General features: G+C 37.4%; 1 protein-coding gene and 1 non-coding gene across 2 annotated transcripts in view; both read right to left on the bottom strand.

The window, feature by feature from the left end:
* The window catches only part of KCNH7 (potassium voltage-gated channel subfamily H member 7), a 451,727-nt gene that overhangs the window by 147,439 nt on the left and 279,347 nt on the right, over positions 1–24,941 (bottom strand). The window lies entirely within an intron of this gene.
* Positions 24,765–24,898, bottom strand: LOC113605294 (U11 spliceosomal RNA). The gene has a single exon (XR_003427143.1). It is a non-coding gene; the product is annotated as a U11 spliceosomal RNA (small nuclear RNA).

Raw genomic sequence — 24,941 nt, 5'->3', positions numbered from 1 at the left:
ATATTTTATTGCACATATATTTACGTAAAAATGCACAAATTTCCCAGAAAGATTTTACAGGCAAATTCAAGTACTACATTATGGAAAAATGGAATCAAATCTTATTTGTTTTTATACTCACCACTTTAATAATAATAAAAAAAGACATATTCTTTAACTTTATAGAAATAACTGTCAGCCTTTTCTTATATATTTTAATTCTGAATCTATATAAAATATAGCTCTATAAATAATTAAGATAACTCATTTTTTCGCATCCTGAAATAATCTCAAATTATTTCCTTTTTCTTCTTTAATTTCTTAGACATCAAATAAAAAATGACTGACTCTGTCTTAAACATGTCCTAATAATTCTTTCCTTTTCTGTGTAAAATTCACAATGCCCAAATCACAATGATTTTGTTCGGTTTGTATTCTGTTAGAAAATAAGAACAAAACTTTTGTCTATATTATTGTGTTAATTTGATCTTTTTAACTGGGAAGGTGATATTCTTTTAAAAGCACAATTATAGGGCTAATAAGATACATTTTATTAGAATCTCCTGGAAATGAAATGAACAAAGGGATGACTCAGTTTACAACTAACCACTGACATCCATCCTTGAACAGAAAACCCAAGACCCAAGATTTAGAGAAGACAGTCAAGAAGCTGACTTCTTTTAAATCAACTGACTTCTGGGGTCTGACTTCTAAAGCTGAGTATTCCCTCAGAGCAGTTTCCTCACACATGGACCCTCTGAATATTTTCTTTAGTCGTGGTGATGGAAATCTCACAGGTTAGGGATTTATTTGGGTTCAAAAAATATTGTATTTTTTAAAATGCAAAAACTTCAGGAAGAGTTCAATCATTTAGGCAATAGAGAGTATTTTGATTGCTTTCTCTCTCTCTCTCTTTTTTTTTTTCTAAACAATTAGCTGGGACCCTTTTGCATCTTGAGGAGAAGGACGGTTCAATGTAGAGGCAGGATCAGGGTGGGAGCAAGATCTGTCTGGCGTGAAACTCCGAAGGGAGATGTGCAAAAGTGAGAGTGTCACTGGCAAAGCCCATTGGGTCCCCAGGAAGAATAAGATGGAATCTAGGTGATAAGATAAGGTCTAACTTCTTCTTTTGTGCTTAGTCTAGCTTCACTTGCTCATAGGGTGCCTCGGGCAGCAGCCTTGCACCCAGCACTTCAGACCAGAGTTCCTAGTGCAAAATGGCTGCGCCCGAAACCCCAACTCAGTGGGCCGCGTGCAGAGTTGCTGCGCCCTTGGCACTGCAATCTGGAGCCTAGAGGAGCCTTAGTTCCACCCCACTCACCAGAACTCCACCCCGCTTCCCCACAGTTGGAGCACTATAAAGCAGCCCCGCCCACAGCCTTTGGGGGCCGGGTAGGCGGGCGTGGGTGGAGGGAGAGCGTGGACTCTAGAGCAGGAGCTCACACCTCCTCTCCATGCTTTGATCAAAGAATAAACTTTCCTTTGCTTCTGAACCGCACTCAGTCTTCTTCTATTGGCTCGAATGACATTGGGCAGGAGGACCCTCGTTGAGGACCAACTCAGGAGGGTCGGTAATAAGGGGACCTCAAGAGGCTAGAGACAGGGTCATCGAGAGCTCCAACATCTACTGTGGACGCTCGTATTCCGAAATGGTGTTCCATGTATGCTCTCGCTATTAAAAACAAAGTAGGAGAAAACTCTTTCCTTTCTTCTCATCCCTGTGAATTGGCTCCTGCTGCCAGAGCTGAGAACAAAGGCTACTGCTAATATTGCTATAGATTGAGACATCACAGGTCGCAGGGCTTTTGAGGGTGGCCCTGGAGACCTAATTATTATTTATGAAATTGTTTCTATGGGTTAATGTGTTCCAATTTCCAAGGAACTGATTTACAAATACACTTTTAGAACATAGACTCTCTGTAAGTTGGGGATGCCTACGTGCTAGTTTTGATTCAGATTTTCAAATGTGGGTAAGCCTCGCCAGTTTGAAATGTAGACGACCTTATTCATAATTAATTTCATTTTTTTCTATAGATATGGCCATAGTTTTGCAGCTATTGGAAAGGACGTTTTAAGAATGATGTGCTGCACCTTCACAGTCTTCAGCTACATCTTCAATTCATTTAATAAAATAGTTAGCTAAAGCAGTTGTCAGTTTCCATGGTAACAAACAGGATGACTTTAGTAAACAGAAAATAAGCAATTTAGGGCTATTCCATTAGCACTAAAAATAGAATTGCTTCAGGCCAGGCATCACAATACAAAATGATTAAACAGAGAGTCTGAGGAGATGCTAGAAATAGCCATTATGTATTTTGCTAATGAACCAAAATACATATTGATTTTACCACTTAAAATGACATTTCCTGGATCATTTAGAATACCATTGTGAATTCACAGATTTGTTACTTCACAGTTTCAAATCTTTCAACGTTTGAGGTTTACTGCTGATTGTACAATAAAACGTAAAGCACAGTTTTTTGAGAGATCAATAAATAGAAGATGTAGGGATAGAGATCTAATAGGTTTGTAATAGGGCAGAGTAATTTTGCTTTCAGTAATAAGGGACAAAAATCCTGTTTTTCAATACTAAGGCTGGTACATTTACTGTCCAGTGCAAAAAATCATACAATTATAGTGCTTTATAAAAAAGTTTGGCCATATGCATTGGTTCCATAAACATACTGAGTAAGTGTAATTAATCTAGGATTACTCCCCACTATCATTGTTCCCTGCATGTTTCTATTGAGCAATATATCTCCTTTAAAGTCAACTGAAGACTCACATTTACATTTTTTTCTCTTTTAGTTTTTGGATTTAATGTCTCCATCAATCTTGCATAGACTCCTGGAAAGCAGATACTGAAAGGAGATATATGGAATTTATAAGAGGAGAAGAATCTAATACATTTTACAGTGCAAAAACAGTTTAGCTTGCATAATGCTACGAACTCCAAGTTCTGTTAAGATACTACTTTTGTAAAGTAACATTACTCTAAAAAGTCATTATTGTGTGTTCCTAAATACTTTTCTTATTGCAACAGTGGGAGCAAGAGAAATGGAAGCATAACCCAGCAAATACTAATCTAGCAATGAAGACAAAAATAGACACTTTCAATAATGTATAAATAAGAGAACTAAAAAAAAAAAAATCTGGAAATAAAAAGTTCAGGCCTTGGTGAAATAAACCTTGTATTCAAATGAAATTAATAATGTTTTTTTAAGAAGCAGCTTATTTACAATAACATTATCCAATGATTATAAAATTATACATGCAATTATACTAATATTAGTTAGACTCAGGTTCATTTCCATGTTTTGTCTCCTGAGTGAAAACACTGTCAAAGTGGGAAAGGCTGCTTAGAAGGAACAGTGCGAATTTTAATAAAATGTTTAGAATGTTAATTTTTAACTGTAGCCACAGAGCAAGCAAACTCGTGGTAATCTGAATAGTTACTCCTTTATTAATTAACTCCTAGGGGCATTTTTAAATAAAATACCAAGACTCTTCCTTCTGAGCTGCTTGAAAGATGTTTTATTCTACTTTTGTACTCATAGGGTATCCTTACTCTGAAATCAAAAAATGTCTACTGAGCGCCTAATATTGGGTCAGGCACTGGTCTGAGTTCTCAGATGGTAATGAGAAGAACAGCAGTGAGAAAACACATCAAGGTCTTGAACTTGTAAAACTTATATCCTACTGGGGGGACATAATTAATAAACACATATATCAAGTAAAAATAAGTACAATGATGAAGAAGAATGCAGAACAAGGTGGTAGATGACGACAGTGGTAAGGAAATGCTTCTCATGCAGAATGGCATGTAAGCAAAGACATTTAGGAAATGGGGAGGGGGGCTATGTAGCTCTGTCAGTGCAAAATCCTTTAGGTGGAAGCATGGCTGTGAGCTCAAGGAACAGTACGGAAGCCAGCGTGGCGGTTGTGGTGTAGGACGGGCTTGGACAGTAGGTAAAGTTAAAGGGGAAGTAGGGAGCCATACCTTGTAGATTGTGGGGAAAGGATAAAGGGTAGGAGGTTGAAGCTGGCTTCCCATTGCCTCTGACCTGAAGCTGGTTGGGAACTGTAATTTTAGAAGTTAGACCGTTTGCGTAACAGAAAGTAACCAGAAGGCTTTATTATCTGGGAATGACCTAATAAGGGAAGGATCTGCCAAACATCATCCAAAGTAAGTGGGGAGTTACTCTGGGGAATAAAGTTTAATGGGACGATGAAAAATAGAAGTTAGCTGCATTTTGTTCATAGTCTGAGCTTTGCACTGTTCAGTAGAACTCATACGGGTGTAAAGCTCTTAGAACAGTACCTGACATGGAGCAAAACTTAACAATGTGAGCTATGCCTCTTGTTGGAGGGTCTCCAGAGGGGCAAGTTAACTCTCAAGTCTATGTAATTTCCTCCAAGCTTTTACCATTCTTGGAACCACAAGCTACACTGTTTGCTTGTATTTCTGGGCACCAAGTGGAGATTATTCTTCTCTGAGCTGATAGGTTTAGTGAATGCCTCAGAGTTTTAAATTCCTTTCTTTCTAGTAGATTGGGGGGGGGGGAGGTGCTCTTTGAAGATTAAAAAAATATCATTGGAGACCTGTCCTAGAAGAAAAACTAAACATAGCAAACTTGGGATACAAAGGCCTTATCAAAGAGGCAGCATTGTTTTTTAAATTGAAGAGCCTATTAGAAAAGCAAAAAAGGACTGTTATACCTCTTAGAAGGAGAAAGCTACCCAGTCACAAATGACTTAAGATATAGCCAAGTGGAGACACAAGAGAGAAACAAGACAAATTTGTACTTGACTTTTCAGTATGTAATGTTTCCTTTTATTTCATTTTTTTAGAACCTCTTCCATCTTCTTCTGCTCTCTCCAAGCCTTCAAGATGAAATATTATGCCTATCAATGAGGTGCATCATTAGATATATTAATTTCTCATAGAATATTGATGACATAATGGATTACCACTTTCTGGATACTTTTTTTAAGGGGAGTAGTGAAAAACAACAATCATCACAAGGTGAGCTCTAATGTGGCCTCTATATAGAAGAAATATTTTGGTTGTGTGGATAAGACCTTTCAGATATCCCTCAGTTCACACCATGTAAGTCATTGCTTGCAGATATCAATATCACTTTTGGACAATTTACGACCTAAAGAACGGGAGAGGACCATCATGGAATCCTGGAACAAGATTCACCCCGATGTGACTATACTCGGAGGTAAGGCCTACAAGGAGGTAATTAAGGCTAAATGAGGACATAAGGGTGGGGCCCTAATCTAATAGGACTAGCATTCTTATAAGAAGAAGAAAAGATATCAGGAGTCTGCACACACAGAAGAAAGGCCATGTGAGGACCCAGTGAGAAGGCAGCCATCTGCAAGCCAAGAAGAGAGTTCCTACCAGAAACTAATGCTGCTAGCACCTTGACCTTGGACTTTGTGCCTCCAGACTATGAGAAAATAATTTTCTGTTATTTAAGCCACTCAGTCTGTGGTGCTTTGTTATGGCAGCCTGATCTGACTAAGATGCCCTGAGGTGGAGCTTGTCAGGGCAGGCAGCCAGTGTTGCTAAAACAGATTAAGCTGAGAGGAAAGTGGTAAGAGATCCAGGTCAGAGAGATAATAGAGCAGGGGAGTGGGGTGGGAGTGGAGGGTGGCTGAGGAAGCAGCGCTTTGTGGACATTGCAATGACTTGGGCTAACCATGTGAAGCCGTTGGGTGGATTGAGAAAGGCAAGTGGTAGGCTCTGGCTGCTGGAAAGACATGGACACATGAAACATTTTTTGTTAGTTTGTCAAGTAATTTGGTTTACATAGACTAACTGTATACTAGAGCACAGAGTGTGAACTGGGAAGTGATGGACAAGGCTTGAGCCATAGAAGGTCATGTCCTGACGGCCTTCTATGTTCTTGAAATTCACCTTTTGGTCTTGGGGATGCAGTGATTGTTTCAAGTATGAGAGTATCTTCAGAGGAAGTATTTTAGTGTACAGACTGAGGACATGGCTCTTTCAGGTCCTAGTGATGTGTTAGAGAAGTAATTTCAAAAGGTAGAGGAGCTATTTGAAGAGACAGAAGGCACATTTAGAAAGACTATTAATAACTCATACAATATCATATCAACAAGAATAAATGGAATAGGTAATTCCAATGAGCCCATATAGTCTGTTTGGACTTGTGGACTGGGTCAAACTTGACTGCTTGTGGGAGGCAAGTCTTCTAAGATTCGCCCATTCTCTTACTTTACCAGTCACCTGCTTAAACCTAAAGGAGTCTAGTGAGAGCACAAGAGGAGGAACTATGTGAGCTAACAAAAACACTTTATACAAAAAACATTATTAACAAAAGAACTGAGCTGCGCCTCTGACGATGCATTAGGTCTAAAGAAACAAGCTTAACGTAATAGTCACCAACATACACAGATTTAACGTAACAATCACCAACATGATTAAGTTGAACAACTGTGAACGTATTTAGATAGTTTAGGTATCTGATGGAGTAACATGGGACTAGAAGTACCCTTTCCAAATTTCCAGGAGAGATTATATATATGCCTTTTATTTGCAAAATGAAGAACTAGCCTAATTTACACAAGCCTGGTTGTCACGCTCATACCCTGTGCGGTAGTGTTAGCACTGAAATGTCAACAGCATGAATTATTTATTTTTAATTACGTCTTATTTAAAACAATTTTAAACATTCAGAAAGTGCTGAGGCAATGCCAGTGAGTAGTAAATTCCTTGGATATGTAGCTCTGTGTAGTCCCTGGAATTGGACAGACATGGCTCTGCTATTATTTGCTGAGTGACCTTGGGCAGGTTACTTAATCTCTCCAAGACTTAGATTCCTCATCTGAAAAGTGAGGAAAGGAAGAGAGAGTACCCCACTTCACAGTACTGTTGGGAAGGTGAAATTAGGCAATACATTGAAAGTACTTAGCATGGAGTCTGGTATGTAGAAAGTAAGCAATAAACAAGTTTTATTGTTATTAAATGGAGTAGGAAAACCACTTTCTCAACCATTGAAATGGTGGTTCAATTTCCTTCAAAGGTTTGATGATGAAATTGAGTCATTCAGCTCTTAAGGAACTTCAGAGATAAATCCATCAGCTTAATCCCCTTGTCTTCAGAGGAGAAAGTACATCAAACAGCAATTTGAACAGAATGAGAGCTTAGTAGATGGAAGATTCTTTTATCTTCTAGTGTCTTAAAATGTGTCTCCTTAACTTTGTAGTGACGGGGCCCTTAGTTTGATTCCCATATTTTTCCTGTCCCTGTGGACTGTCCTATTGTCTGTAAAAAGTATACTATATACCAGGTAACTTTTGTGATAACAGAACTCTGTCTCTTTTGGCAAGCTCCATAGTGCAAAGAATTTGGTATGTAGTAGAAATGTATGAAGCAATCTTTATTTCTGGATTTGCTCGAGAAGTACCATGATCAGTAATGAAAGCACATTTTAGAAAGAAAGGTAATAATAATAGCGAACGTCTATTGGGTGCCAGCCACTGTTCTAATGGCTTTATGTGCCTTAATACATTTGCACCTTCACAAAAGCTTGATGATGGTACCATTATCATTCCTATTTGCAGATGAAAAGTAAGCCATGCACAGTCTCTCCTTGCCCTTGATTTTGGGGCATTTCTTCCCCTTTCCATGACTGGGTAGAATACTTGGTTCCAATTCCTTCTTTATGCCAAGACCCTGAGTTCCATGATTTTTAAATCAGGTAAGTTCTAAGAGGTTTTTATCTTTTATAAGCAATGGCCTGAGAACTAAAATGCTTTCCACTTCTTTCTCTCAGTCTTGCACTGTCCTCCTGGCTTAGGCAGAATTCCCTTCTGCTACTTGGGAGGCAGGAAGGCATCATCTATCTGTCCAGGCTTGCCCAGCCCCACATTCCATTTGAATCCATCCAGTCACACATTGCCCCATGACCACTTTCCATCTCTCCTTCTTTTTATCAGCTCTGGGCTTTCTGAGAATAAAGGTGCTCCACTCTGCTCCCTCAGTCCCTGTATACTATCTTTACTACTACTATTAACAACTATATAATTAAATCATGGCTACTATTTTCTGAATGTCTTCTATGTGCCACATGTTTCTCATGAGAAAACTTTATCTCAAAGAAGTTTCTCAAGTAAGTAGTAGAACCAGGCTTTGAACTCAGACTTTTACAGTTTTCGCTCTTTCTCTCACATCAGTGTTTCCCAAACAGTGAGATGTTAATCGATGCTACTGGAAAGGGCTTTCTGTTAATGATCCAGTTTGGGAAATGTTCTCCTCTAGAAGATGCTCAATGCACATCATTGTATTAGAGGTTTAGAGAAGTTCTGTAAAAACAAGTATATATCTACTTTGTTTAATGCAGCACTTCCCAAATCAACTTGACTCTGAAATACTATTTTAGAGAAGTTTGCAATAACATCCAGCTCCTTGGAATGTCATTGGAAAACAGTGAATTGGGTTAGCTCCCTCCCTGCTTTAAAGACATCCTTCTGAGAGGGAGGAAAATAAATATCATGGGTCACCTAGATGCTTAAGTGACAGGGAACAAGGGGCTGAAGCAGGAGGGGAAAGAGAATGGCAAAGGCCAGTGTTACCTATGCAATACATTTTGCTTGGTGTTGGTCCTGATCTAAGCTCTCAGAAATCCAACTAAAATAGCATTGGCATATTTGATCACATATTTTGCAGCAATGGTTTTCCCATAAGCTAGAAGGTTACCACTAAACGAAATATGATAGAGCACTCCACAGACTAGGTCTAGTTCATACCATTTGACAGAGATCAGGTTTTAAAGCACAGAAGCCCTCATTCAATATCCATTACTATTCTGCATCAGATATTGCATGAGAAAACTCTGACATCTGCAAGGAAATATTTTCAATCTGTTTTCTCAGGAAGTCTTTCCTCTTCATTTTCAAAATGTGAACATATGTGAACTTACAATTATTTGTTGACTCTCACTCCTTTCCACTGATGCTTCCTCTGTTAACATTAATGTTCAGGTGTTAGGTTCTCATCATACTTGTAAACTTGATGTTTGAAAAAAGCAAGTTTAATTGTCTTTCTAAACTTGATAAACCACTAAGAAATTATTTGGGAATTGAAATAAGGAAGAAAAACTCTTACACCTTGTCTGATTCATAAATTAGACTGTCTCTGTAGATGTACTATTATGATTACCCACTTCCTAGCCCTGGTTCCCATTTAATTTTTGAGATTTTTGGATTGAATTAGTGTATTGGGACATATAAGTGTTAGAACAAGCTGAGGCTGATTTATAGGCAAACCAAGTCTACGTTTGTAATCAGGAACTTTGGGGGCATGTTTATGACAATTTTTTAATGCTTTGTGGTTTTTACACCAAGTAAATGTTTGTTATTTGGTTCAAAATTTTTTTCATAAGACATACTCATGTTACCAAGCCTCTGATATACCTCAAGCAAGTCCATCCCACCCAACTGCCATTTACCCAGTAAAACTGCATTAACACTGAACCAACTGGACTGACTCAACATAAGAGCAAATCTGCACTTCACCCTGGTATGTACACATTACTGTCAAGGTCAAACACAAGTAGAATCCTGAGGCCAGGCACCGCCACGCGGATGTTGCTGCTGATGAAGGCTGTGCACGGCCATATGCCTGGTGTGCTGTGTGCACGGTGTATTCTTGGTTGTTGGTTTGCTCTCACTGTGTTTGCACAGAACTTGATGGGGTTAAAATTAGGCTCTGTAGGCCTGTCTGGGACAAAAGTGATAGAAGCAGAAAAAGGTGAAATTGAAGATATTTCTCTAGGTAACTTAACCCTCCTCTCTTTTCACAAAATTTCCTATCCCGTTTGACCATTATAACTTAGGATTTTCGTTTTTATTTTTTAAATGCCTAGGCTATTTTTACAAAATAGCAGAAGGAGCAGAAAGGATGTCCTGTCCTGGAAACTAGTGAAAGCAGGGCTTTTTCTCCCATTGGCAGTGTTAGTGGGGAACTGCTGGGCTTTGACACCAGGCTTTGGGGCATGTGGCTACTACAGATGTTCTCTATTCCCGAAGGCTGCCAGAGGCATGGACCTGCCGCAGACGCCTTATGGAGGGATTGCTTTGCAGTGGTTCATCTTGCCCTGCATATATTTTTCCAGAAACGGTTGCACAGCTACACAGAGAGATGTTCTATTTAAAATTCACCCAGACCACACTTCTTGTTGCTTTTGCGTTTTACCCATACCAGGATTCACGACCAAGCCTAGTGCCTTTTCAAGGTAGCAGAGTAGTGACTGCCGTGGTCCAGCTACACACTGAGACCATAGAGAAAGATGTGGGGTGGGATGATCTGATTGATGCACACAGCAACATGTTAATCTGAGGGGCAAGATGTACTTTCTGTATCCGCGAGAGAATGTACAGTGTAATGGTTAAGCATAGAGCCTCTGCATCAGAATGTCAGGGGCTAATTCCTGGATCTGCCACTTGGCAGTGTTTGATATTAGAATAAGTGACTTAAATGCTCTGAGACTCAGTTTTTTCCTATCTGTAATATCAGGATGATGATGTTACCCATTTCATGGAGTTATTGTGAGGATGAAATGAGCCAATATCTGCGAAAGTTTAAAACCTTGCCTTGTATATGGAAAGAAGTGTCTCATCGTAAAGAGATGATCAAAGCATGATTTTGAGTTCTGTAGCCAATCATATCTTTAAGTTGGGGAGAGGGGACAAAATGTGCTTGTAATATACCCATTTCCCTTGCAAGCATCTAACTGCCTATGCACACTCCGTATTTCCAGTCCTATTGGCCTCTAACTTTATAATTTCCTCCCCAGACCTTGCCTCTGATGTGCCCTTAGCCCTAAACTTCTCCTGTCCTATCTTTTATGAAAATTTACCAGTCCATATATTTAACCAAAGGTCTTCCCTAAGCACTTGCTGACAGAGATACCTGGGGCTTAATTTTCAGATAAATCTCAGCTCTAGTATTTGAGATTTTTTGCAGATAAACCCTCTGCTCTTTGGTTTTACCCATGACTAGAAATAGGCTGGACATGTGCATTGGGAGGAGGCTGAGGTCTGTGAAAGCCAACCACATGCTCCTGCCTTGTACCTCCAATGGGTTTTATTATTTTTTTTAATTAATGAAAATATGTAATATTAATAGTTATTATTTACTGGTGCAGATGGCTGACATTTTCCCCTAGTTTCCTCACTTTATGGAAGAGTTAGAAAAGAACATTTTTAAAACCAGAGGACAAAAGGGGTTAATGTTACTTTAAAATTACATTCTCTCTCTATATAAATATATATTAAAATACCAAGTTTTTTCTCTGGATGCAAAGATGTTCATTCTTTTAAAAATGTCTAAAAAAAAAAGGAAAAACATCCCCTTTCCTCCCCTCAAGTCAACTTTTGTGCTCCAGAAAATCTTCTATTCCATAAGTCTGATCGTAAAAACTTCAAGTATTAAAGTAATTTGTACATGTAGAGAGAAAAATGACTTTTTCAAAATATACAGGGGCAGCTGCCAAATTGATGTATTATATATTGTGGTTCTGTTTCTTGAAAGAATTTTTTCGTTATTTTTACATCTAACAAAGGAAAAAATTGAAAAGAGGGTAAGAAACGATTCCAGTGGGATGATTTTAACATGCAAAATGCCCCTGGGGTTTCTTCTTTGCTTGCTTTCTTCCTCCTTACCTGCCCACCCACCCCCTCCAACACACACACACACTTTCTGTAAAACCTGAAAATAGAAAGCAAAAACCCTCAACTTGTAAATCATGGGATTAAAGTTGGTTACTTACAAATATGAACTTTGGATCACTGTATAGACTGTTAAGTTTGATTTCTTACTACCTATTGTTAAATAAACTGAGACAGGAAAAAAAAAAAAAAGCCAGGGTTAATTCCATCAGCTGAAGGTTAAGCCTTTAGCTTCTCTAAATGGGAACCTCCATCTGAATGTCAATGACTCTTTCTTTTTGCCTGATGACTTTGAAGCTGATTAGTGATTCTGTATGTCAACATGTTACCTCTCTTAGTTAATCTAAACCCACTTGATAGGAACTTCCTGGAGATAAAGTCCTATATCAGAGAAGTTTCTCTAAAGATGGGAATTTCAGGCACTATGGTGAGCCAATGGTAGAGATGTTTGATGGCAATGGAGACTTTTATCACCCCTCAAACGGTAAAGAAGAACTGAAAAAAATATTAGATAGAACACACTGGTGAGATTTCAGTAGACATTATAAAACCACGAGCAAGGTTGATCTATCATGTATTACATTTGAGAAGAAAGAGATTCAGAGTTTTAAGATGAAAAGACTATTTCTTAGATTCCTTTCCTTTACTGTCATTGTAAATTTCTAGGGACAAAGAAAACAGACAATATTATTACGATTAGTGCTAACAAGAACAGGAAACGAGTCAACATTGAGTCATCTAGTAACATCACTGGAAAGCACAGTAAGAAGGCCCTATTCCAAAATTTTGATTGACCAGAAGAGATTGGATTGATGCCATTAATGTTCTTTAAAATGCTGCTCCTTCTAAGAACTGCACTTGAGACACAATCATGAATTTCAAAGTGTCTTCGTGTGGACTTTATGGAAAGCTTCCCAGAAAGGTGACAACAAGTTGCATCTTAATTAAGAATGCGTTAAGTATTTCCAAGCTCATCTCAGAAGCCATGGTGATAGGGAATGCTTGACAAAATGTATGGACAGTGAATGGTATTTGAGAGCCCAGTTGGAGGGAGAAAAATTGAACAATGGCATATGCTGCTCCAAAGCCACATCCTCTCTAACAAGGCATTGAGATTGGGGTATAAGCATTGTTGGTGTTTCTGCTGGATTTCTTCAGTTTCCCTTCCAGGCTCACTCTGCATCCTTCTTTTCCTGCTCAGAATGAAGAGAAGATGCTGAAAGGACTCTGTTATCCTCTGAATTCCAGTTGGGTTTTAGCCAGTGGGGATTTCCGGTAGGAAATCAAAGGAAGGGAGGAAAGTGATGGAGTATTTTTTCCTTACACTCTAGTCCTACTGGGTTGCAGAGAGTTGGATGCATCCATCACTAAATTTCAGTTTCTGGCAGCCCTCATATAGCCTCAGGGTTCCAGTAATTATCACTCCCTCTGCCTGCCTCTTCGAATGGCTCTTCACTGTTACTCAGCCTGGAACACTGCACCATTCCTTATTGTGCTTTTATATGTTATTCTTTTATTAACTCTCTTCAAATTACTCGATTTGAGCATTCAAAAAATATTTGAATATTGATTCATCCAAGATAAAAATACTACAAAACAAGGGAAGTAAGTGGAAACTTGATAAGCAGACATTCCATATTTAAGGAATAAAGATGTAGCAAAATACTGGGACAATGAGAATAAATCATACATGTTAAACAAGACAAAGAGAACCAAAAAAATTAAGCCAGATAGAAGTACTAAGGCAGCACATTTGTCCCCATATAGATTGGCAGAAATCGTAACCATGACAAAATGTGGGTGTCAGGTATTTGGATATGATAAATGACTTTTTGAGATAAAATTCCTTTAGAATTTCAAGGAAGCTGAAATGTAATAGGTTTAGCTCTGAGCAGTGGTCAGAAGAGTGGTAATTATTAAGTGGTAATAGCATGATCAAATTCAACATTTTAATAAAAGTGAGGGGAACCAAAAATATCCATTGGAAGGAGGGTGCCTAATGATAGAAAACAAAGAAACAGCCAAACTGACAGAATATTTAAAACATTTTTAAAAAACTACTCATTAATATCCCAGGGGAAACCTTTAAGTCATTTAAAAGCACCACAATGTATTTCGAAGAAAGTAACTTGACCAGAAGTCCTGCATGATTAAGTGATAAAACTACACACCTGAATGAAGAAAAAAAAAAAATTAAGACTTTTTTCCCGAAGTGAAGAAATTATGAAAAAAGAATCAGGGAACCTAGTAAGAGTCAAATGTCAAGTGTAAAAAATTAAGCAAAAACTAATTTGAGGGACACTTGCAAATAATTTCTAAGTGGTTAATTAAGTTAACTAAGTTATTGGATGATTAAAAAAAACAAAGGCAATGAACTGGGGAACAAATTTGATCCCTGTAGAAAAGGAAACTCAGCTAAGAATTCTATTAGACGTGGAGTAGTTCCAGAACCGCATTATATAAGTGGAACGCATTAAATGTGTTGTACAAAACCAATATAAATAAATCACCTCCCATGATCAATATTTAAAGTACTCAAGGTGTGGTGCTGGCGCCCAAAGTATGTAATTTATTATTTTGATGATCAATATGCTGGTCAGCGTGATTCCCATGATAAGCATTTTAAGAGGGATCAACAAATTAGAGCTCTTCCATACCAGGCAAGGTGTTGGCAATGGTAATAAATTGTAGAATACTGTAACCCTGTTGAGAATAATGTGTTGGTGGAACGGTAACATTTTTCTGTAAGGCAAAATCTGGTCTATTTGATCTATTGCAGATTTCTGAGTTTAAATAAAAACCAAGCAGAACCAAAATGAAAAGATAAATAAAATGAAGGAAAAGGAGAGAAACTGTTAGCTGGCTACTCTGAACCTAGCATTGTGGTAAGAATTTTAACACACCCATTAAATACTGACAGCACTCCAGAGGTGGGAATTACTGTCTCCATCTTATAGAGGGAAACAGACTGAAAGGGTTCCATAACTACATCACTAAACTGGCTGAGGTCGAGTCACCATGAAGAAGGAGAATCCAGACCCTTGCTCAGGTTTGGCGGGTTCTAAGTACCCTGTTTATTTAAGTAATTCATTTAGACTTAAAAAAAATTTTTAACAGATATTTACCAGAGATTTTAAAAATTGAATGACAGTCTCATTTGGACAGTGTTTTGCAAAGATAAGGAGCTGATTCAAAAATAAGAAAGAAAAAAGGAGAGAAATAATCAGGCATTTCTATGCCTAGGACTTGTTAACAGTGTTTGGTACGTAGAATTCTAAGATGGTCCCCAAGATCTTCTGTCTCTGGTGTACACATCCTGCATAATCCTAGCCACAGTGAATATGATGGGTTTAACTCTCACAATTCATTTACATCATATGGCACAGTTGACTTTAAGAAAGGGAGATTATCCAGGGGAACCTAATGTAATCATCTGGGACATTTGAAGGCAGAAATTTTTCTCTGGCTGGTCACAGGAGGGGAAGTCTTTGCTGGTCTGGAAGAAAGCAAACACCCTATTTTGAACAGCTGAGATCAGGAGCCCCTAGAAGCTGAATGTGGCACCCAACTAAGAGTTAACAGGAAAGCAGGGACACAGACCTACAACCACAGAATATGAATTCTGCCATCAACCAGTACACCTGAAGAAGACCTGAGCTCAGGTGAGAACCACAGCCTGGGATGATAGCTTGATTTCAACCTGGTAAGACCCTGAGCAGAGAACCCAGCCACACCGTGCCCAGACTTCTGACCTCCAGAACCATGAGCTAATATATGGGCATGGTTTTTAGCTGCTAATTTGTAGTATTTTATGAGGCATCTGTAAGAAACTACTACACAGCAAAAATTACTTCTGGAACTTGTCTTATCTGACATTTTTACAAAAGTTCAGTAAAATCACAGGGAGCTTGTGCATGTCGTATAATTTTGACCTATGGGGAATACACTGAATAGAGATTTAGTTATGTTGACTGTGTGGAATGGCAGAAAAAGTTTCAGTGTGGGTTTGAAGGCAAGGCATTTTAGGAGTAATTAATCCAGATGATATGTGCAAGATGATGGACTGGTCTCAACCAGCAATTATGAGTCATTAGAAAGCTACAGTGAGCATTTTCATTGCTGCCCATAGACATAGGCTCAGCATGCTCCTGTTGAGTAGACCAACAACATTTCTGAGCACATCCTTAGGAAAGGTATTGGAAACTCACTAGAAACAAAAGGTCTGTAAAAAGTATAGGGTTAATCCATTCCCAGGATAATATAAAGAGTTACCCTTCTTAACTAGACATCAGGAAGTGCATGAGTGATAGACAAGTTCCCCAGATATGCAATTAAAACGAGCAACAGGCCAAACTTTCTTAGGAAGTATACATCTTACAGATATACCCCTTATCTGGAAAATTAAAGATTAAGGGACTATTCTCAAGGCTTATAAAAATAGATAAACAGAAGGACTGCATATTAGGTGTATTGGAAAGAATCTGTGAGTCCAGTTAGTGGGGAAATGCTGCTTCTTTTCTTTCCAGATGTTTCCTTTCATGTCCAGAAAGCTAGATTCGCATAATACTCCCGACCCCTCTCCATCCCTTTGGTCACTTTGCCCTTGGGAAGGTAGTGTGATTTATCTGGTTGGCAGAATTGGGACAGTATGTTGGGAATGTTTGACTCAGCTCTTCTTTTTACCTCTTAAGAATAAGCCTGACCAAAGGGAGCACATTTTCTTCTCTCATGTCTCTAACTGAGCAGATAAGGCTGTTGTATTCTGGGGTTTAATATTAGGGAGTCTAAACCTCCCAAAAATATAACCAGAAAATGCTATTCGAGACATTTTTTTGAGTAGTAAAGGTGAAGTTTTGTTCCAGGAATTGCACGCTTTTATCATATTTTTCCACTAGTTTAATGTTTGGTGTGTGGTAGGGAAGGAGGTGCTATTTATTGGGTCTCCTCAAAGGTCTTAATTAGAACAAGAGAGTTCCTCCTAATGTTACAAAAAGGAATTCTTAAAATTGAAACTAAAACAAAGCATAGTTTTATTCATAATTATTAGTGTATTTAAGAAATTTGTTACTTCAAGATGTACAGGATGAAATTACAAAGGACATCAAGAAGGGTTTAATGAATCTAATTATGATACATTTAAAAGGATTGATCCCCTTATTTCTGAGATGACATAACTGGGTTATTATATCATTTTGTATAGTATCCTTGGTATGTTTTAGTTCCTTTGCTCATTATTCATGCAATAATCTAAACCTTTGTGGCATTTTTAACATTTGAAAAAATTTCCAGCATTGGAAAGATTCCTTATGTCAACATATAAAGACTAAAACTCACCTTTAAGCCTCAACACGGAAGGTTGGCAATCCTCGTTCTCCTGAGTATTTTTCTTTATTCACTACCACTTTACAGCTTGGGTTTTTAATTACTAAATTCTTGGTACAGAATGTGAATTTTACATTTCATAATTATTCTAAGAGTTGTTATGAGCACTATGGAACCAATGGAAAAGTATGACAAAGAGTAATTAACCTTTTAAATACAAATCTTCCTAACAAGACAAAAAAAGTGACAAAGTCTAAAATGAAGACACTAACTGGCCATGTTAGATACCTCATTCTCATAGCTCCTTGGACCCAGCAGTGAGAAAGATACATGTTGCCTTCATCTAAAAAACACAATTTAAGAATCGTAGCTTTTCTCTTCTCTTTGCAGGAATCTAGGGAGTCAAGGGCAATGTAACAGACAATCCAAAGGGCTCCAGTTACCTTTTAATCTGAATCTCCTCAGCACTTTTAAAAGGATTCTGTACTTTATTATTCCAGCGTACACTGATAGTCTATTTCACAGGATTCTCTTGTGTTATTCCTGTATAAGTTAACTTCCCGATTTGAGTATAAAATGAAATTATGCCACTCTTGGCTTGTTTATGTTTATTAAAACCACATAACCCTTCTGCACAAAGGTTTTGATTCAAGTTTAATGAATAAATAAACTTCCAATAGTAGGTTCTACCAGAAACTGCATGGCTATAACTCATAGTAGAGCTGGATCTGAAGTAACTATGTTAGTTGCATTTGCTTACACACCCCAGGTGTACTTCTTTATAAGATTTAGGGAATATTGGGTTATCAGTGACTTAGGGATCCTAACTTCAAGAAACAAGTCACTTCATCCTTGGCATAGCTACAGGGATAGTTCAAAATCATTGTGACAAAAAGCAGTAGAAGTAAGATGTAGTTTACTCCATACCCTTTTGTGTCATTTTGGAAGGATACAACTAGAATGAACTTATGCGTGAACACTGCGGGAAATGAGTGAGGATTACAAAGAGAGGTATAAAATATAACCACGCTTGTGTTCTTATCAGAATTCAGCACGTGAATATTTCTATGACAAGTGTCTCTAGCTAGTCATACTCTTCTTAAACTTTACATATTTGGCTACTTTACTGTGAAGAAATGAGCTATGCAATTCTTTGTCGTGACATACCTCACTGGGAGTGTATTAGTTTCCTATTGCTGCTACAACAAATTATTACAAACCTAGTAAGCTAAAACAATATGAAATTATTTTACAGTTCTGGAGGTCAGAAATCCAAAATGGGCTGGCAGGGCTGCATTCTGGAGGCTCTAGGGATGAATACGTTTTTTTGTTTTTTACAGCTTCTAGAGGTCACCTGCATTCCTTGGTTCATAACCCCTTCCTCCATTTTCAAGCAATTAATGTCACATCTTCTAATCGTCTTCATACTCTCTTCCTTCCCTCTGCTTCTGGGGTCACATCACCTTCACTGACTGTGACATTCCTGCCCCAATTTTATAAAGACCCTTGTGATGACATTGGGCCCACATGGAAAATCCAGAAGAATCTACCCATCTCAAGATCCTTAACCTAATCATATCTGCAGAGTCCCTTTTGCAGTGTAAAGTAATATATTCACAGGTTCTGGGGTTTAGGGCATAGACCTCTTTCCAGGGCCATCATTCCGTGTACCATAGGGGATATACTTTGTTTATGCATGTATTTGTCTACAACACTTCTAGAAAAAGAAGACTTCATATGAATCTAAGAAGCCAAAAGCTTCTGGTAAAACATTTCATACATGCGTCCACATGACTCCATGTAAAAGATTTATTATGTGAAAGTTGCCCAAACATCTAGCAGTCAGTGGGGCATCCAGAATTGTCAAACGAGAGGAACTTGGTTAGAAGGCGAGGAATAGGAAACTGGTCAGAGCTGTGTTTTCATAGCAAGCTTGATGTTTCTACAGGGATCTTACATGTATTTGTAGGAGGATTGAGATCAGGGGCTAATGAAACTATTGGAGTCAAATTCTTCCCTTCCTCTCCTCCATCAAGCCAAACCTCTTGGCTCTATCACTGTTAGTGTTTGAATATCCTGCTTAAAGGAGCAGAGAAGAAGAGATAAGACGGGCAGGTTGGTCCCGCTGTGTGAAATTTACTTGGGGTTAATACCAATTAAATAACTCACTCTCTGACATTTTGTATTAATCTTTATGTCAGTTCAATGTTAGCATGCTAATACCTCAGTTTCATTCAATGTGTCAGTATCTATGGCTGATATTCTTTACCCAAATTCTGTCTTCAGATATTCACATATGTTTGGAACTTACTTAGTCTTTGATTCGAATTTTACATGACATAATGAAATAAAGGTTCTCTTCATGACATGCTGAACATAATACAGGCACCCAAAGTCCTTAACTAAACTTGATTATTTATGGAGCCTGATAATATTATGGGGAGTTTAGGTTTTTGATTTTTCTAGTTTTTGCGGTCCTACATATTGGTTTTATTAGAATTTTATCTGCATGTAGATGAGCAGACTCATGGTTTCTATAAGGGTTTAGAGTTAATAAAGCATGTGTCATATGATCATAAAATATTCTGATCTATTTGAGTAAAAAGTTCCATATATTTTAAGATACTATTTTTTCTGGTTTTCTTGTTTATAGAATCCTATGTGTGAGATACTTTTTAAAATAAGAATGTTCATTGCAGTGTTTTATATAATAGCTCAAATTGTAAAAAAAGAAAAAAATAATTAAAATAGAACTCTGGGTATATTTTACATATGTTTTTGTAAATTAGAATACAATGTGGTTATAAGGAGGAATGAGGCATATTTCTATGTATTGTTGTAAAACTATATCCCTATGATATAGTGAAGAGTTAAAAAAATTAGCTTGAAAACTAAGCATTTATGATTCCACAAAGTTTTGCTAAAAATGTATACATGTAATTATGCACGCTTAGAATAGAAATCTGGAAGGAAACACACTTATACATCAAACTGTTACTAATTAAAACTAACACTGAATACTTATTTTATTCCAGACTCTGTTATATGTATTCTGCATGTATCATTTTATGTAGTTCCACAGAAAGCCTAAGAATTATTATTATTTTGATTTTGTAGATGAAATTGAATCACAGAGAGATGAAATAACTTGCCAAAGACACTTGATTATCTAACACTATCTTTGGGATGTGAATATTAAAATGACTCTTACCTCTACTTTTTTTTACACTCTATGCTGGAATTCTCAATAATGAGCATGTATTACTTTTATAATTATAAAAAAGAAGAAAGGTATTTTTCATTTGGGGAAAAAACAGATCCCCACAAAAGAGGAAATCAGTGGGAAACACCTGGTTGCAATTTACCAGCTATGATACATTATTTAAAATGCAAGAAAACTGATACTTGAAAACCTGTCTTACTGAGTCTTCAAAATCCATTATTTTTAAAATAAATTCAGTTTAGATCCCCAAATCCCCACGCAAATAACTGAATAAAAATTCAATATGTTTTGTCTTCGCATGCTAGTTCCATCTCTTCCTAAAAATTTTTACAGTAAGCTTCAAAACGTGAAATAATGTCTTCATTTTAAAGTTAGTTTATAGAATTTTAAAAACACATAGCATCAATACAATGAAATCACTAAATGATTTTAAAAATCATGTTGGTTTTAGTTAAATTGTATTAATGGATTTATAGAATGAAACAAAGGACAATCACGTCTGGAAAATCATGCAGTAGATAGTGTTCCGGTAGCTATTGCTATGTAGCAAACCACCCCAACAAATAAATAATTTTTTATTATTTTGCATCGTTCTGTAGGTTAAGTTCTGAGCTGACTTGTTCAAGCTTAGTTTCCTTCATGTTTCAGTGAGATTTCGGTTGTCGTTGCAGTCATCTGAAGGCTGGACTGGACTGGCTATCCAAGATGGTGCACTTTACATGGCTGGCAGTTGAAGCTGGCTGATGGCTGGGAGCTTAAGTAGAGCTACTGACTGGAATGCTTACACGGACCTTCAAGTAGCTTGGGCTTCTCAGAGAATCGTGCCTTAGTTTCTAGAGGAAGCATCCCAAGAATGAGTGTTCAGTTGTGAGCTTTACAGGAGGTAGAAAGGGGAAGCTGCCAGGCCAATGAAAGCCTAAGCCTGGAACTAGGATAGCATTATTTCTTTCATGTTCTATTGGTCAAAGAGGCCACAGGGTCCACCTATATTTAAAGGAATAAAGAAATAGGCTCTCTCTTTTGATAGGACAGTGGCAAGAGATGAGAGATAGGGGAGATATTGGTACAGCTGTCTTTGGAAAATGCAACCTGCTGCAGTCGCTTAAAAAGCAACCTTTGCCTAATCTTTGCAAAATATATCTGATATAAAAAAGTTATTATGTCATTGACAAGGAAAGGTTAAATTCCTGGATATATGAGCTTGGTTACCACAGGCTATCTCTTCCTAACTGATAGTGACTATTATAAATAAAGCTGCCTAGGCCTCTTTACATTTCTGACGGTCTATTTTTCTGTCTCAGTTTGTTTTTTTCTTTTGATCACTGATGACTGGGAAATGGAGTAGGCAGAGTGGGGAAAAAAAGGTTGGCAGTAAAGAGTGAATCCACAGAGGGGATATTTCTGGTCAAACCATGAGAAGTCTGTGGATAATTGCTGTTGACCTACAAAGTTAATGATCAAAAGAGGGAAGATCATTCTTTCTATATAACTGTGACAATATCATACATCTTTGTACCTCATAATTTATAAAGACCTTTCATGTGTATTTCTTGTTTTGAGCCTGCATCAAACTCATTTTATGGATCAGTAACCTGAGTGATAAGTAAGTTAAGTGATGCCCTTAAACTCACATAGCTAGTAATGGAGAAACAGGTCTTCTGTCTTCAGAACCCTTTCCTTTGTATCACAGTACCTTTACAGACTTTTACTGCCAAAACTGTTTGAAAAGCAGGTAAGAAACAAGAATGAGGAGTGGGTAAGAGTGAAGACAGACGTGATTTTGGGCAAATAACTTAATTTTTTTAACCTAGAAAAGAAAAATGCCTTCCATGTATAAGTGTTGGGAAGATGAAGTATGAAAGTGTAATAAAGTCAAAGAGTGTGTCTGATAGATGTCATCTCATAGTCCTATTACAGCAATTATCATTAGTATTACATTAAAGGGAATTTGGTACAGTAGATAAATCATGGAGTCAGACAGATCTAGTTTTTATTTTTCAATGTAATCAGTAGAAATTTCTACATTTTTTAAGGCAGAAAGTCACTTTGTGAGAATAATTTTCTGACATTAAAATTACCTGGGAAACTATTGTTGAACTTTGTCCATGTATATTAGTCATATTTCGAAGACTACACTGTGGATAAAGCAAGTTTCCAAATCTCAGTAACCTACTCAAAAAATGCCTTAGTTTTTGCTCCTACTAATATAGACTAAGGTAGCTGTGGGTTGTCATTGGCTCTGTTCCTAGATCCTTCTTTATTCCAGGATCCAGGATAAAGGGGCTGTCACTATTTGGGGCACATTGTTCTCATGGCAGAGGAAAATTCAATGACTGAACCACGCAATGCCTTTTAAAACTTTTGTTCAAATGCAACATATATCACTTACACTCATATTTCATTAGCCTAAAACATACGGTTAAACTCAACATCAATGTGACAAGCATACTTAATTCTTCTACAGGAAGATGATTAAATAATTAGAAACAATAAAAGTCTATTTTAATCCAAGATAGGAATCATGTGACTGCTAAACTTAAAGTTCCTGGAGGCAAAAAGAAACATTTGAAATATTTTTAAGTACTCGTTTCTCAGTGCCTAGCACACAACTTCGTACACTGTAGGTGCTCATTAAATATTAATAGGTGAATGCATGATATAGGCAAAGGTTAACATGTAGCAAACCCTTACACTGTGACCCTTCGTCTCTCCATGCTCCAAACTGAAGAAGCAATGATTAAAATTTAAATTTCTATTGTTAGCCTAGATGCGTATTCAAATATACTCAGAAAATGAATAAAACACCCTTTATATAACTGCAATCATAATGAAGGAGAGCAAGCTATTACATGCCATTAGGTGGAGTTAGAGTAGTTAGTTCATTCATTCAGTAAACAGGTTATTAGATCTTTCTATTTGCCAGGCACTGTCACAAAGATGTATTTAAAGATGAGTAAGGACTTCCCTGGTGGTGCAGTGGTTAAGAATCCACCTGCCAATGCAGGGGACACAGGTTTGAGCCCTGGTCCGGGAAGATCCCACATGCCGCCGAGCAATTAAGCCCGTGTACAACAACTACTGAGCTTGCACCCTACAGCCCACACGCTGTAACTACTGAGCCCACACGCCGCAACTACTGAGCCCACATGCTGCAACTACTGAAGCCCGCATGCTCTAGGGCCTGTGTGCCACAACTGCTGAGTCCGCGCGCCTAGAGCCCGTGCTCGGCAACAAGAGAAGCCACTGCAATGAAAAGCCCGCCCACAGCAATGAGGAGCAGCCCGGCTTGCTGCAGCTAGAGAAAGCGCGCGCACAGCAACAAAGACCAAACGGAGCCCCCCCCCCAAAAAAAAATTTAATAAAAAAAAAAATGAGTAAGACTCAGGTGCAGCCCTTGCCCTTAATGAGCTGTAGTGACACCTTAGCAGGTTCATAGTAAGTTTGATGGTGAAAAGTTTTGCAGATTAATTTGTTGTTTTGATTTTAAATTCCCAAACTAGAGTGGGGGAAGTATGTCTGTGTGGGGATATATAATTATTTTAATAAATCCATTTTCTTTGAATAATAGTCCACCTAATCTAAAGAATATGGTAATTTATTTTGAATATCCTTAAAAGTAGGAGGAAACATTGCATAGACAGATGTCTCAAAGATGCCTCAAATCATGAGCAAAATTATCTTTATATTATGGGAAGCAACTATTTAGAAGTGTATGCATTGTACAAAGTATTAGATTTCAACCTTCAAACTCTGTATCATCTTGTGAAAAGAATTTTAAATTATTTTGATAAGACATATATATGTGCAGAAAAAATAATACGGAGTGCTTTAATTGACACTTTCTTCTGCAAAGACACCATATTCAAGAATTTTGCACTTCCTTTTTTTTTTAACATAACAAGACATATCTCAGCTACATACCCAAGAGATATCTAGAGACTAATTAGGGTGTAGAGTGAATACTGGTGGAAACAAAAGGAACATTTCCTAACGTAACTTAAGCATTAAGAGCCAGAGAATTTAAGGAACTAGATTCCAGAGTAATAGACAATTTCTAAAGAACTCAGTTACAAGACCACAATTAAAGAGCTCTATATTAAAGAATCCTAATGAATCATTTGAAGGAAAATCAATGTAAAGAGTCAGCTGTCAATTGAATATAAGTTGATAAATAAAATTACATCTTCCAAGATCTCTTCCTAATTATCAATCTATTACAGAAAACAGGTGGGTTTTTTGATATTCAAATAGCTTCATAAGTTATTAAAAATTACAAAGGACATATTAATTCCCTAGCAAAACAGTTTTACATTAAAAAGCATTCTGAAAATTGGCTTATTGCCTTAACTGTGGGATCTGTTTCTGTGGTTAATTAACATGACATTTGATTCTTTTTTTTTTTTTTCCATCAAAAAATTTATTGCTAGAGCTCTAGAAATTACAAAACCTGTGACAACACGCATGTTTGGAAAAACTCTACATTACCATTCTAGCTGACTGGAAAAAAACACTCTGCTTTTCCAGACTAAAAAGCAGGGGCACCAGGACCAACGATCACCAGCTGCCCAGATACCAAAAAATTATACTTCTGAGATCTCTCGATGTTTATTCCAGACGAAGAGCAAATGAGCTACCTTACGTGTGCCACTCTCGACAGAAGCCCTTTTTGACATTTGATTTTTACTAATAAAAAATAACTCACACAATGCTT

This window comes from Aethalodelphis obliquidens, unplaced genomic scaffold, assembly GCF_003676395.1.
Source record: "Aethalodelphis obliquidens isolate GAN/ISIS:26980383/991018 unplaced genomic scaffold, ASM367639v1 scaffold2, whole genome shotgun sequence".
NCBI classification, from domain to species: domain Eukaryota; kingdom Metazoa; phylum Chordata; class Mammalia; order Artiodactyla; family Delphinidae; genus Aethalodelphis; species Aethalodelphis obliquidens.
The sequence above is the reverse complement of the archived record's forward strand: the minus strand, read 5'-3'. Positions and strand labels throughout refer to the sequence as shown.